Source organism: Rhinoderma darwinii, chromosome 3, assembly GCF_050947455.1.
Source record: "Rhinoderma darwinii isolate aRhiDar2 chromosome 3, aRhiDar2.hap1, whole genome shotgun sequence".
Classification (NCBI taxonomy): domain Eukaryota; kingdom Metazoa; phylum Chordata; class Amphibia; order Anura; family Rhinodermatidae; genus Rhinoderma; species Rhinoderma darwinii.
The window spans coordinates 129,752,749-129,770,475 of NC_134689.1; positions in this window are offsets into that span (position 1 = coordinate 129,752,749).

Here is a 17,727-nt window from a genome sequence, read left to right on the forward strand (position 1 = left end):
GAACGAGCCGAGTCAAACCAGGAGTGGACGAGGTACCAAACGCAGAGCAGGAGAATAGAGAACGAGCCGAGTCAAACCAAGAGTGGACGAGGTACCAAACGCAGAGCAGGAGAATAGTCAGTCAAGCCAGGGTCAATATGAAGCAGAAGACAATTAGTAAGCAGCAGCAGCAGAGCCAGGAAACAGACTGAAAGAATCACAGGCAAAGGAGGAGCAGGAAGTGAAGGTATAAATAGACAGAGGGCGGGAGCTAGCTCCGTCTGGCCAGGCTGTGATAGGCTCTCCCACTCCTCAGCCTCCCCGACTGATTGGTGGAAGAAGGGGTCACTCGACCAGACTTAGGAGCAGGTGCAGAGTGAGTAACCACGGGCGTCAACACAGAAGCTGTGTCAGGCAGATCCTTTACAGCCGTTATTATTCTGATCCTTTTAATATCGAAAGTGGCACGTGACAGGGATGCCCTCTCTCTCCCATCTTATTCCTCCTGGCTCTTGAGCCCCTGGTCATGATGATTTGCCAAAATCCAAATATTAGAGGATTGGAACTAGCGGGCATGCACCACAAATGATCCCTTTTTACTGATGACATGCTGATAATACTCTCCCAACCCATTATTTCCCTTCCCAACCTAATGAGCACTCTATCTGATTTTGCCTCAATATCTGCCATCACTATAAACCCCTCAAAATCTGTAGCAATAAGTATTAATCTTCCCTCTGAGGCCATACATTCACTTCGTAGTCACTTCCCCTTTCAATGGGCCAAACTAACACTGGAATACCTGGGCATATACCTTACCCTCTCCTACAACCTGCTATATTCTACCAATTATCCCCCCTTTATCCGTACCATCACCTCCTCTCTAGTATCATGGCAATCTACATATCTTTCCTGGATTGGACGCATGCATGCAGTTAAAATAACTCTCCTTCCCAAACTTCCAATTAAAGTCCCACCACACATATTACGTCTCCTCCAAAATCGTATTTTTTCTTTTATTTGGGGTGGCACGCATCCTAGAATATCCAGGTCCACCCTATACTCGTTGAAACATATATTACCAAGCGACTGTGATATCACCCTAAATTACACGTGACCGCGAACATGCCTCTTTGGGTGTACCTGGAAATTCCGGAAGTATCACCCACCCCCATCCAATCTTTGCCATGGATACCCCCCCTTACGTTCTACCCTTCTGACCACCTATCTCATGCATATATTATCTGTTTAGGACAATATTAAATACTCTAGCAGATTAATCTCTCCTCACCTACCCCTCATCTCCTTAAGGCATAACCCCCTTTTCTCCCCAGGAGCAGACAACTATCAGGCCTTCAAATGGTTGTGGTCTCATGGTATACTGAGGGTTCACCATCTTCCCTCACCCACCCACTCTCGAATTCTCTCGTTTTGTGACCTTCAAACTTGTAAACAAATCCCCAGTGGTGAACTGTTTCGTTACCTAGAGCTCAAGAACTGGATTAATTCTCTCCTCAGCAACAAAGCTGAATCCGACTCTTACTCTCAGTTCGAGAGAATCTGCGAAACATGCCCAACCTCTAGGGGAGTAATATCCATACTATACAAATGGCTCCTCCGTAATCCAACTCCTGCTACTCATACATATGTTGATAGATGGCAACAGGATTTGGGGACAACGATTGAAACAGCAGATAGGTATGCTATTTGGAGCACAGTTTCACACTGCTCCATTAATACAACTATTATGGAGTCAGCTTATAAAGTCATGATGCGGTGGTACTTAGTCTCTAGCCGAATTGCACATGCATTTCTTACCTATTCTGCCTCCTGCTTCCGTGGTTGCCCCTCACCCGGTGACATGCTCCACATATGGTAGTCCTGTCCTCAACTCACTAGATTCTGGAGCAGAGTTTTTGGTCTCATCCAGAGCTTATTTGGTATAATTCTCCACAAAGATCCCAAATTTGCTCTCCTTCTTCTCAAACCCCCCTCCCCACCCCCACCCCCGTGCTTACAAACGCAAAATTTCAGCTATTTTCCTACATTCTTCTAGCCGCCAAAATGACTATTGCCCACTGCTGGAAAATACGCTCTATTACTATTATAGACGACAAATCCAGAATGGATCAAATATTTATTAATGAAAAGCTTACCACCATTTTACTCTACAAGATTACTACGTTTAAGAAACTTTGGCAGCCCTGGATCAGCTATGCCTACCCTCACGTACACACCATCACGATTACTGAATTGTAATCTTTTCCCAAACCTCGGACCACATACCCTTTCTGATTCCCCCCAACCCCCTCCCCACCCTTTTTGTTTTTTTTCCCTTCCACTACTTATAGTTATTATTTGTAATTATTTGTCTTGCTGAGACTCTGTGATACCTGTTCTGGTTCATTGTTGTATCATATGATGCTTGTTATTTGTCAATCTTTTACGTAAACGGTTTGCATTTATCTATTTCTTATTGTAAAATCTCAGTAAAAGTTATTGAAAACAAAACCTAAATGAGTCAATGAATATACACAATATACATTCATACTAAGTTTAGCATGTACGAAGTGCAGAAATGGGTGTATGTTTGGGAGCACCATTTGACAATGTACATTGGAGAGATTTATTAAAACTAGTAGGGGAAAGTTAGGGGATAAACAATCAGGTTGCTTTCCTTGTCTTGGTAAAATTAAAGATGCAATCCGATTGGTGAAATCGTCACTGTGGTCGATGTCACTATGTCAGAGGCGGATTAAGGGTACCATGGGCCCCGGGCACTTTTTTAAGTCTGGCCCTACCCCCCCCCCGAACTCTGAAGACAAATCTTTGAAGAAGCTGTACCGTATACATTTGTGGATTTCTGTTTAGGCGGACAAAGATCTGGCACGGTTTCGAATTTGCTGTAGAAGCAGGATGAGCCATACAGAAGAGATAAAGCAGAAAATTTTGAGACACTAAAGTGGTCGGGAGCTTTATAACTTTTTCCTTTTTACGTCAATGGAGTGGTGTGTGAAGGATTATTTTTTTGCGGGAGGAGTTGTAGTTTTTATTGGCACCATTTAAAGTACCATATAATGGGTGAATTGGAAAAAAACTGAGATTCCTCCATGGTTTTTTGGGTTTAGTTTTTACTGTATATATTTACCTTCTCTTAAGGTAAAAGTATATTTAACATCTACTTTTACCTTAAGAGAAGGTAAATATATACAGCCCCAGAACCAAGCTCAGTACATATATACAGCCCCAGAACCAAGCTCAGTACATATATACAGCACCAGAACAAAGCTCAGTACATATATACAGCACCAGAACAAAGCTCAGAACATATATACAACACCAGAACCAAGCTTAGTATATAAATAAAGCACCAGAACCAAACTCAGTACATATATGCAGCACCAGAACAAAGTTCAGTACATAAATACAGCCCCAGAACCAAGGTCAGTACATAAATACAGCACCAGAACCAAGCTCAATACATATGTACAGCACCGGCACAAAGCTCAGTACATATATACAGCAACAGAACAAAGCTCAGTACATAAATACAGCACCAGAACCAAGCTCAGTACATATATACAGCACCAGAACAAATACAGCTCAGTACAGAGATCATTTGCAAATTCAGTTTAACCCCTGCCATATAAATTTGTACGACATAAAACGACAGCTCCCAGTGTAGCCTCAACAATGGTTAGGATATGCTGGGAGTTGCTGTTTAACAAAAAAGAATGCTACCATACGTCATCTCGCTGGAGAGCATTCAGAGACTACAGTACTGATCATAGTTACAAGGTTCGGATAGCACTAGGTAATGGTGTGGGTGCATTAGTGGGGGCCCAACCCGATCCAATAGAGAAAAAGTATTATGCACACCAATAAGGAGTTATTTATCCAAACAAATAATTTATTTAAAGCCAGTGACAGTACGCCTCACTATAGCGGTTACCCGCCAAGCTTACAGCGCCGTCCATGCAGGATAAAAGCAGTGATGAAAGTGCCTGAGGAAGGTTATGGTATTGACTGAAACGTCGCACTGTCACTGGCTATAAATAAATTATTTGTTTGGATAAATAACTCCATATTGGTGTGCATAGTACTTTTTCTCCACAGTACTGATCAGTCACAGGGAGAATAAACATTGAGTGACTCACAGGTGACGTCTTAGATTATTTTTCGTTCCTTTTCTCTTTTCTTCTCCATCTGGCCCAGTCCTCTATAATGATTTCTCCCGGGCACGGCCCATTTCTGCAGTTTACAGCTCAGATGTCTTCGGCTCCTCGCTTTTAAAACATTTCCGCACCTATAAATAAAGATAAAATTATCATGATGCTTCTAAATATAATAGTATCATACACTCTGTCCCTGAATATATTAGTACTATACGCTGTGCCCCTGAATATAATAGCACTATACACTGTTCTCCTGAATATAATTGTAAAGGATCTGCCAGACACAGCTTCTGTGTCGACGCCCGTGGGTAGTCAGTCTGTACCTGCTCCTAAGTCTGATAGAGTGACTCCTTCTTCTACCACTCAGGCTGGGAGGCTGAGGAGTGGGAGAGCCTATCACAGCCTGGCCAGACGGAGCTAGCTCCCGCGCTCTGTCTATTTATACCTTCATTTCCTGCTTCTCCTTTGCCTGTGGGTCTGCTTGTTTCCTGGCTCTGCTGCTGCTGCTTGTACTATTTGTCCTCTGCTTCATATTGACCCTGGCTTTACTGACTACTCTCTTGCTCTGTGTTTGGTACCTCGTACACTCCTGGTTTGACTCGGCTCGTTCACTACTCTTGTAGCTCACGGTGTTGCCGTGGGCATCTGACCCTTTCCCTTAGCTTCTTTGTACCCTTGTCTGTCTGTCTGTCGTGCACATAGTGAGAGTAGGGACCGTCGCCCAGTTGTACGCCGTCGCCTAGGACGGGCCGTTGCAAGTAGGCAGGGACTGAGTGGCGGGTAGATTAGGTCTCACCTGTCTGTCTCCCTACCCCGTCATTACAATAATAGTACTATACACTGTGCCCCTGAATATAATAGTACTATACACTGTGCTCCTAAATAAAATAGTACTATATACTGTGCCCATGTATATAATAGTACAATACACTGTGCCCCCGAATATAATAGTACTATACACTGTACTCCTGAATATAATAGTACTATACACTGTGCCCTGAATATAATAATACTATACACTGTGCCCCTGGATATAATAGTACTTTACACTGTGCCCTGAATATAATAGTACTATACACTGTACTCCTGAATATAATAGTACAATACACTGTGCTCCTGAATATAATAGTACTATACTCTGTACTCCTGAATATAATAATACTATACACTGTGCCCCTGGATATAATAGTACTATACACTGTGCCCATGAATATAATAGTACTATACACTATGTCCCTGAATATAATAGTACTATACACTGTACTCCTGAATATAATAGTACAATACACTGTGCCCCTGAATATAATAGTACTATACACTGTACTCCTGAATATAATAGTACTATACACTGTTCCCCTGAATATAAGAGTACAATACACTGTGCCCCTGAATATAATAGTACTATACACTGTACTCCTGAATATAATCGTACTATACACTGTGCCTTGATTATAATAATACTATACACTGTCCCCCTGGATATAATAGTACTATACACTGTGCCCTGAATATAATAGTACTATACACTGTACTCCTGAATATAATAGTACAATACACTGTGCCCCTGAATATAATAGTACTATACACTGTACTCCTGAATATAATAATACTATACACTGTCCCCCTGGATATAATAGTACTATACACTGTGCCCTGAATATAATAGTACTATACACTGTGTCCCTGAATATAATAGTACAATACACTGTGCCCCTGATTATAATAGTACTATACACTGTACTCCTGAATATAATAGTACAATACACTGTGCCCCTGAATATAATAGTACTATACACTGTACTCCTGAATATACTAGTACTATACACTGTACTCCTAAATATAATCGTACTATACACTGTGCCCTGAATATAATAATACTATACGCTGTCCCCCTGGATATAATAGTACTATACACTGTGCCCTGAATATAATAGTACTATACACTGTACTCCTGAATATAATAGTACAATACACTGTGCCCCTGAATATAATAGTACTATACACTGTACTCCTGAATATAATAGTACTATACACTGTACTCCTAAATATAATAGTACTATACACTGTGCCCTGAATATAATAGTACTATACACTGTACTCCTGAATATAATAGTACAATACACTGTGCCCCTGAATATAATAGTACTATACACTGTACTCCTGAATATAATAGTACTATACACTGTACTCCTAAATATAATCGTACTATACACTGTGCCCTGAATATAATAATACTATACACTGTCCCCCTGCATATAATAGTACTATACACTGTGCCCTGAATATAATAGTACTATACACTGTACTCCTGAATATAATAGTACAATACACTGTGCCCCTGAATATAATAGTACTATACACTGTACTCCTGAATATAATAATACTATACACTGTGCTCCTGGATATAATAGTACTATACACTGTGCCCTGAATATAATAGTACTATACACTGTTCCCCTGAATATATTAGTACTATACACTGTACTCCTGAATATAAGAGTACAATACACTGTGCCCCTGAATATAATAGTACTATACACTGTACTCCTGAATATAATAGTACTATACACTGTGCCCTGAATATAATAGTACTATACACTGTACTCCTGAATATAATAGTACTGTACACTGTGCCCTGAATATAATAGTACTATACACTGTACTCCTGAATATAATAGTACTATACACTGTGCCCTGAATATAATAATACTATACACTGTGCCCCTGGATATAATCACTGTGCCCCTGAATATAATAGTACTATACACTGTGCCCATGAATATAATAGTACTATACACTGTACTCCTGAATATAATAATACTATGCACTGTGCCCCTGGATATAATAGTACTATACAATGTGCCCTGAATATAATATTACTATACACTGTTCTCCTGAATATAATAGTACTATACACTGTGCCCCTTAATATAATAGTACTATACACTGTGCCCATGAATATAATAGTACTATACACTGTGTCCCTGGATATAATAGTACTATACACTGTACTCCTGAATATAATAGTACAATACACTGTGCCCCTGAATATAATAGTACTATACACTGTACTTCTGAATATAATAGTACAATACACTGTGCCCCTGAATATAACAGTACTATATACTGTACTCCTGAATATAATAGTACTATACACTGTACTCCTGAATATAATCGTACTATACACTGTGCCCTGATTATAATAATACTATACAATGTCGCCCTGGATATAATAGTACTATACACTGTGCCCTGAATATAATAGTACCATACACTGTACTCCTGAATATAATAGTACAATACACTGTGCCCCTGAATATAATAGTACTATACACTGTACTCCTGAATATAATAATACTATACACTGTGCCCCTGGATATAATAGTACTATACACTGTGCTCCTGAATATAATAGTACTATACACTGTACTCCTGAATATAATAGTACAATAACCTGTGCCCCTGAATATAATAGTACTATACACTGTACTCCTGAATATAATAATACTATACACTGTGCCCCTGAATATAATAGTACTATACACTGTGCCCTAAATATAATAGTACTATACACTGTTCTCCTGAATATAATAGTACTATACACTGTGCCCCTGAATATAATAGTACTATACACTGTACTCCTGAATATAATAGTACAATACACTGTGCCCCTGAATATAATAGTACTATACACTGTACTCCTGAATATAATAGTACTATACACTGTACTCCTAAATATAATAGTACTATACACTGTGCCCTGAATATAATAGTACTATACACTGTACTCCTGAATATAATAGTACAATACACTGTGCCCCTGAATATAATAGTACTATACACTGTACTCCTGAATATAATAGTACTATACACTGTACTCCTAAATATAATCGTACTATACACTGTGCCCTGAATATAATAATACTATACACTGTCCCCCTGCATATAATAGTACTATACACTGTGCCCTGAATATAATAGTACTATACACTGTACTCCTGAATATAATAGTACAATACACTGTGCCCCTGAATATAATAGTACTATACACTGTACTCCTGAATATAATAATACTATACACTGTGCTCCTGAATATATTAGTACTATACACTGTACTCCTGAATATAAGAGTACAATACACTGTGCCCCTGAATATAATAGTACTATACACTGTACTCCTGAATATAATAGTACTATACACTGTGCCCTGAATATAATAGTACTATACACTGTACTCCTGAATATAATAGTACTGTACACTGTGCCCTGAATATAATAGTACTATACACTGTACTCCTGAATATAATAGTACTATACACTGTGCCCTGAATATAATAATACTATACACTGTGCCCCTGGATATAATAGTACTATACACTGTGCCCCTGAATATAATAGTACTATACACTGTGCCCATGAATATAATAGTACTATACACTGTACTCCTGAATATAATAATACTATGCACTGTGCCCCTGGATATAATAGTACTATACAATGTGCCCTGAATATAATATTACTATACACTGTTCTCCTGAATATAATAGTACTATACACTGTGCCCCTTAATATAATAGTACTATACACTGTGCCCATGAATATAATAGTACTATACACTGTGCCCCTGAATATAATAGTACAATACACTGTGCCCCTGAATATAATAGTACAATACACTGTGCCCCTGAATATAATAGTACTATACACTGTACTTCTGAATATAATAGTACAATACACTGTGCCCCTGAATATAATAGTACTATATACTGTACTCCTGAATATAATAGTACTATACACTGTACTCCTGAATATAATCGTACTATACACTGTGCCCTGAATATAATAATACTATACACTGTCCCCCATGTATATAATAGTACTATACACTGTGTCCCTGAATATAATAGTACTATACACTGTACTCCTGAATATAATAGTACTATACACTGTGCCCTGAATATAATAGTACTATACACTGTACTCCTGAATATAATAGTACTGTACACTGTGCCCTGAATATAATAGTACTATACACTGTACTCCTGAATATAATAGTACTATACACTGTGCCCTGAATATAATAATACTATACACTGTGCCCCTGGATATAATCACTGTGCCCCTGAATATAATAGTACTATACACTGTGCCCATGAATATAATAGTACTATACACTGTACTCCTGAATATAATAATACTATGCACTGTGCCCCTGGATATAATAGTACTATACAATGTGCCCTGAATATAATATTACTATACACTGTTCTCCTGAATATAATAGTACTATACACTGTGCCCCTTAATATAATAGTACTATACACTGTGCCCATGAATATAATAGTACTATACACTGTGTCCCTGGATATAATAGTACTATACACTGTACTCCTGAATATAATAGTACAATACACTGTGCCCCTGAATATAATAGTACTATACACTGTACTTCTGAATATAATAGTACAATACACTGTGCCCCTGAATATAACAGTACTATATACTGTACTCCTGAATATAATAGTACTATACACTGTACTCCTGAATATAATCGTACTATACACTGTGCCCTGATTATAATAATACTATACAATGTCGCCCTGGATATAATAGTACTATACACTGTGCCCTGAATATAATAGTACCATACACTGTACTCCTGAATATAATAGTACAATACACTGTGCCCCTGAATATAATAGTACTATACACTGTACTCCTGAATATAATAATACTATACACTGTGCCCCTGGATATAATAGTACTATACACTGTGCTCCTGAATATAATAGTACTATACACTGTACTCCTGAATATAATAGTACAATAACCTGTGCCCCTGAATATAATAGTACTATACACTGTACTCCTGAATATAATAATACTATACACTGTGCCCCTGAATATAATAGTACTATACACTGTGCCCTAAATATAATAGTACTATACACTGTTCTCCTGAATATAATAGTACTATACACTGTGCCCCTGAATATAATAGTACTATACACTGTACTCCTGAATATAATAGTACAATACACTGTGCCCCTGAATATAATAGTACTATACACTGTACTCCTGAATATAATAGTACTATACACTGTACTCCTAAATATAATAGTACTATACACTGTGCCCTGAATATAATAGTACTATACACTGTACTCCTGAATATAATAGTACAATACACTGTGCCCCTGAATATAATAGTACTATACACTGTACTCCTGAATATAATAGTACTATACACTGTACTCCTAAATATAATCGTACTATACACTGTGCCCTGAATATAATAATACTATACACTGTCCCCCTGCATATAATAGTACTATACACTGTGCCCTGAATATAATAGTACTATACACTGTACTCCTGAATATAATAGTACAATACACTGTGCCCCTGAATATAATAGTACTATACACTGTACTCCTGAATATAATAATACTATACACTGTGCTCCTGAATATATTAGTACTATACACTGTACTCCTGAATATAAGAGTACAATACACTGTGCCCCTGAATATAATAGTACTATACACTGTACTCCTGAATATAATAGTACTATACACTGTGCCCTGAATATAATAGTACTATACACTGTACTCCTGAATATAATAGTACTGTACACTGTGCCCTGAATATAATAGTACTATACACTGTACTCCTGAATATAATAGTACTATACACTGTGCCCTGAATATAATAATACTATACACTGTGCCCCTGGATATAATAGTACTATACACTGTGCCCCTGAATATAATAGTACTATACACTGTGCCCATGAATATAATAGTACTATACACTGTACTCCTGAATATAATAATACTATGCACTGTGCCCCTGGATATAATAGTACTATACAATGTGCCCTGAATATAATATTACTATACACTGTTCTCCTGAATATAATAGTACTATACACTGTGCCCCTTAATATAATAGTACTATACACTGTGCCCATGAATATAATAGTACTATACACTGTGCCCCTGAATATAATAGTACAATACACTGTGCCCCTGAATATAATAGTACAATACACTGTGCCCCTGAATATAATAGTACTATACACTGTACTTCTGAATATAATAGTACAATACACTGTGCCCCTGAATATAATAGTACTATATACTGTACTCCTGAATATAATAGTACTATACACTGTACTCCTGAATATAATCGTACTATACACTGTGCCCTGAATATAATAATACTATACACTGTCCCCCATGTATATAATAGTACTATACACTGTGTCCCTGAATATAATAGTACTATACACTGTACTCCTGAATATAAGAGTACAATACACTGTGCCCCTGAATATAATAGTACTATACACTGTGCTCCTAAATAAAATAGTACTATATACTGTGCCCATGTATATAATAGTACAATACACTGTGCCCCTGAATATAATAGTACTATACACTGTACTCCTGAATATAATAGTACTATACACTGTGCCCTGAATATAATAATACTATACACTGTGCCCCTGGATATAATAGTACTTTACACTGTGCCCTGAATATAATAGTACTATACACTGTACTCCTGAATATAATAGTACAATACACTGTGCTCCTGAATATAATAGTACTATACTCTGTACTCCTGAATATAATAATACTATACACTGTGCCCCTGGATATAATAGTACTATACACTGTGCCCATGAATATAATAGTACTATACACTATGTCCCTGAATATAATAGTACTATACACTGTACTCCTGAATATAATAGTACAATACACTGTGCCCCTGAATATAATAGTACTATACACTGTACTCCTGAATATAATAGTACTATACACTGTTCCCCTGAATATAAGAGTACAATACACTGTGCCCCTGAATATAATAGTGCTATACACTGTACTCCTGAATATAATCGTACTATACACTGTGCCTTGATTATAATAATACTATACACTGTCCCCCTGGATATAATAGTACTATACACTGTGCCCTGAATATAATAGTACTATACACTGTACTCCTGAATATAATAGTACAATACACTGTGCCCCTGAATATAATAGTACTATACACTGTACTCCTGAATATAATAATACTATACACTGTCCCCCTGGATATAATAGTACTATACACTGTGCCCTGAATATAATAGTACTATACACTGTGTCCCTGAATATAATAGTACAATACACTGTGCCCCTGATTATAATAGTACTATACACTGTACTCCTGAATATAATAGTACAATACACTGTGCCCCTGAATATAATAGTACTATACACTGTACTCCTGAATATACTAGTACTATACACTGTACTCCTAAATATAATCGTACTATACACTGTGCCCTGAATATAATAATACTTTACGCTGTCCCCCTGGATATAATAGTACTATACACTGTGCCCTGAATATAATAGTACTATACACTGTACTCCTGAATATAATAGTACAATACACTGTGCCCCTGAATATAATAGTACAATACACTGTGCCCCTGAATATAATAGTACTATACACTGTACTCCTGAATATAATAGTACTATACACTGTACTCCTAAATATAATAGTACTATACACTGTGCCCTGAATATAATAGTACTATACACTGTACTCCTGAATATAATAGTACAATACACTGTGCCCCTGAATATAATAGTACTATACACTGTACTCCTGAATATAATAGTACTATACACTGTACTCCTAAATATAATCGTACTATACACTGTGCCCTGAATATAATAATACTATACACTGTCCCCCTGCATATAATAGTACTATACACTGTGCCCTGAATATAATAGTACTATACACTGTACTCCTGAATATAATAGTACAATACACTGTGCCCCTGAATATAATAGTACTATACACTGTACTCCTGAATATAATAATACTATACACTGTGCTCCTGGATATAATAGTACTATACACTGTGCCCTGAATATAATAGTACTATACACTGTTCCCCTGAATATATTAGTACTATACACTGTACTCCTGAATATAAGAGTACAATACACTGTGCCCCTGAATATAATAGTACTATACACTGTACTCCTGAATATAATAGTACTATACACTGTGCCCTGAATATAATAGTACTATACACTGTACTCCTGAATATAATAGTACTGTACACTGTGCCCTGAATATAATAGTACTATACACTGTACTCCTGAATATAATAGTACTATACACTGTGCCCTGAATATAATAATACTATACACTGTGCCCCTGGATATAATCACTGTGCCCCTGAATATAATAGTACTATACACTGTGCCCATGAATATAATAGTACTATACACTGTACTCCTGAATATAATAATACTATGCACTGTGCCCCTGGATATAATAGTACTATACAATGTGCCCTGAATATAATATTACTATACACTGTTCTCCTGAATATAATAGTACTATACACTGTGCCCCTTAATATAATAGTACTATACACTGTGCCCATGAATATAATAGTACTATACACTGTGTCCCTGGATATAATAGTACTATACACTGTACTCCTGAATATAATAGTACAATACACTGTGCCCCTGAATATAATAGTACTATACACTGTACTTCTGAATATAATAGTACAATACACTGTGCCCCTGAATATAACAGTACTATATACTGTACTCCTGAATATAATAGTACTATACACTGTACTCCTGAATATAATCGTACTATACACTGTGCCCTGATTATAATAATACTATACAATGTCGCCCTGGATATAATAGTACTATACACTGTGCCCTGAATATAATAGTACTATACACTGTACTCCTGAATATAATAGTACAATACACTGTGCCCCTGAATATAATAGTACTATACACTGTACTCCTGAATATAATAATACTATACACTGTGCCCCTGGATATAATAGTACTATACACTGTGCTCCTGAATATAATAGTACTATACACTGTACTCCTGAATATAATAGTACAATAACCTGTGCCCCTGAATATAATAGTACTATACACTGTACTCCTGAATATAATAATACTATACACTGTGCCCCTGAATATAATAGTACTATACACTGTGCCCTAAATATAATAGTACTATACACTGTTCTCCTGAATATAATAGTACTATACACTGTGCCCCTGAATATAATAGTACTATACACTGTACTCCTGAATATAATAGTACAATACACTGTGCCCCTGAATATAATAGTACTATACACTGTACTCCTGAATATAATAGTACTATACACTGTACTCCTAAATATAATAGTACTATACACTGTGCCCTGAATATAATAGTACTATACACTGTACTCCTGAATATAATAGTACAATACACTGTGCCCCTGAATATAATAGTACTATACACTGTACTCCTGAATATAATAGTACTATACACTGTACTCCTAAATATAATCGTACTATACACTGTGCCCTGAATATAATAATACTATACACTGTCCCCCTGCATATAATAGTACTATACACTGTTCCCTGAATATAATAGTACTATACACTGTACTCCTGAATATAATAGTACAATACACTGTGCCCCTGAATATAATAGTACTATACACTGTACTCCTGAATATAATAATACTATACACTGTGCTCCTGAATATATTAGTACTATACACTGTACTCCTGAATATAAGAGTACAATACACTGTGCCCCTGAATATAATAGTACTATACACTGTACTCCTGAATATAATAGTACTATACACTGTGCCCTGAATATAATAGTACTATACACTGTACTCCTGAATATAATAGTACTGTACACTGTGCCCTGAATATAATAGTACTATACACTGTACTCCTGAATATAATAGTACTATACACTGTGCCCTGAATATAATAATACTATACACTGTGCCCCTGGATATAATAGTACTATACACTGTGCCCCTGAATATAATAGTACTATACACTGTGCCCATGAATATAATAGTACTATACACTGTACTCCTGAATATAATAATACTATGCACTGTGCCCCTGGATATAATAGTACTATACAATGTGCCCTGAATATAATAGTACTATACACTGTACTCCTGAATATAATAGTACAATACACTGTGCCCCTGAATATAATAGTACTATACACTGTACTCCTGAATATAATAGTACTATACACTGTACTCCTAAATATAATAGTACTATACACTGTGCCCTGAATATAATAGTACTATACACTGTACTCCTGAATATAATAGTACAATACACTGTGCCCCTGAATATAATAGTACTATACACTGTACTCCTGAATATAATAGTACTATACACTGTACTCCTAAATATAATCGTACTATACACTGTGCCCTGAATATAATAATACTATACACTGTCCCCCTGCATATAATAGTACTATACACTGTTCCCTGAATATAATAGTACTATACACTGTACTCCTGAATATAATAGTACAATACACTGTGCCCCTGAATATAATAGTACTATACACTGTACTCCTGAATATAATAATACTATACACTGTGCTCCTGAATATATTAGTACTATACACTGTACTCCTGAATATAAGAGTACAATACACTGTGCCCCTGAATATAATAGTACTATACACTGTACTCCTGAATATAATAGTACTATACACTGTGCCCTGAATATAATAGTACTATACACTGTACTCCTGAATATAATAGTACTGTACACTGTGCCCTGAATATAATAGTACTATACACTGTACTCCTGAATATAATAGTACTATACACTGTGCCCTGAATATAATAATACTATACACTGTGCCCCTGGATATAATAGTACTATACACTGTGCCCCTGAATATAATAGTACTATACACTGTGCCCATGAATATAATAGTACTATACACTGTACTCCTGAATATAATAATACTATGCACTGTGCCCCTGGATATAATAGTACTATACAATGTGCCCTGAATATAATATTACTATACACTGTTCTCCTGAATATAATAGTACTATACACTGTGCCCCTTAATATAATAGTACTATACACTGTGCCCATGAATATAATAGTACTATACACTGTGTCCCTGGATATAATAGTACTATACACTGTACTCCTGAATATAATAGTACAATACACTGTGCCCCTGAATATAATAGTACTATACACTGTACTTCTGAATATAATAGTACAATACACTGTGCCCCTGAATATAATAGTACTATATACTGTACTCCTGAATATAATAGTACTATACACTGTACTCCTGAATATAATCGTACTATACACTGTGCCCTGATTATAATAATACTATACAATGTCGCCCTGGATATAATAGTACTATACACTGTGCCCTGAATATAATAGTACTATACACTGTACTCCTGAATATAATAGTACAATACACTGTGCCCCTGAATATAATAGTACTATACACTGTACTCCTGAATATAATAATACTATACACTGTGCCCCTGGATATAATAGTACTATACACTGTGCTCCTGAATATAATAGTACTATACACTGTACTCCTGAATATAATAGTACAATAACCTGTGCCCCTGAATATAATAGTACTATACACTGTACTCCTGAATATAATAATACTATACACTGTGCCCCTGAATATAATAGTACTATACACTGTGCCCTAAATATAATAGTACTATACACTGTTCTCCTGAATATAATAGTACTATACACTGTGCCCCTGAATATAATAGTACTATGCACTGTGCTCCTGAATATAATAGTACTATACACTGTGCCCATGAATATAATAGTACTATACACTGTGCTCCTGAATATAATAGTACTATACACTGTGCTCCTGAATATAATAGTACTATACACTGTGCTCCTGAATATAATAGTACTACACACTGTGCCCCTGAATATAATAGTACTATACACTGTACTCCTGAAAATTATAGTATTATACACTGTACCCATGAATTGTGTCAAACACTGTAAAGTAGAGGACCACACACTAACGATGTCCCCTGTGGATAGCGCTAGTCACAATGCCCCCTGTAGATAGTGCCAGTCACAATGCCACCTGTAGATAGCTACAGTTACAATGCCAGCTGTAGATACCGCTAGTGACAATGCCCTCTGTAGATAATGCCAGTCACAATGTCCTCTGTAAATAATGCCAGTCACACTGCCCTCTGTAGATAATGCCAATGACCCTGGCCCCTGTAGATAGCCCCAGTCACACTGCCTCCTGTAGATAGCACCAGTGACAATGCCCTCTGTAGATGGCCAGTCACAATGAACTCTGCATATAGTGCCTGTAACACTGCCCCATGTAGATAGCACCATTCACAATGCCCTCTGTAGATATTGCCACAATGCCCTCTGTAAATAATGCCAGTCACACTGCCCTCTGTAGATAATGCCAGTCACAATGTCCCCTGTAGATATTTCCCAGTGTAGATAGTGCCCCCTGTAGATATTGCCTCCAACGCTGCCCACAGAAGACAAAAAAAAATAAAAACACTCTCACCTGTCCCCGTTCCCGCACCATCCTCCAGCGACAATACACAGGTCAGTAAACAGGCAGCGTCGTCCGGGGGTGTTGGCGTGATGACGTCATCACGCAGACCGCGTCATTGTTAAAGCGC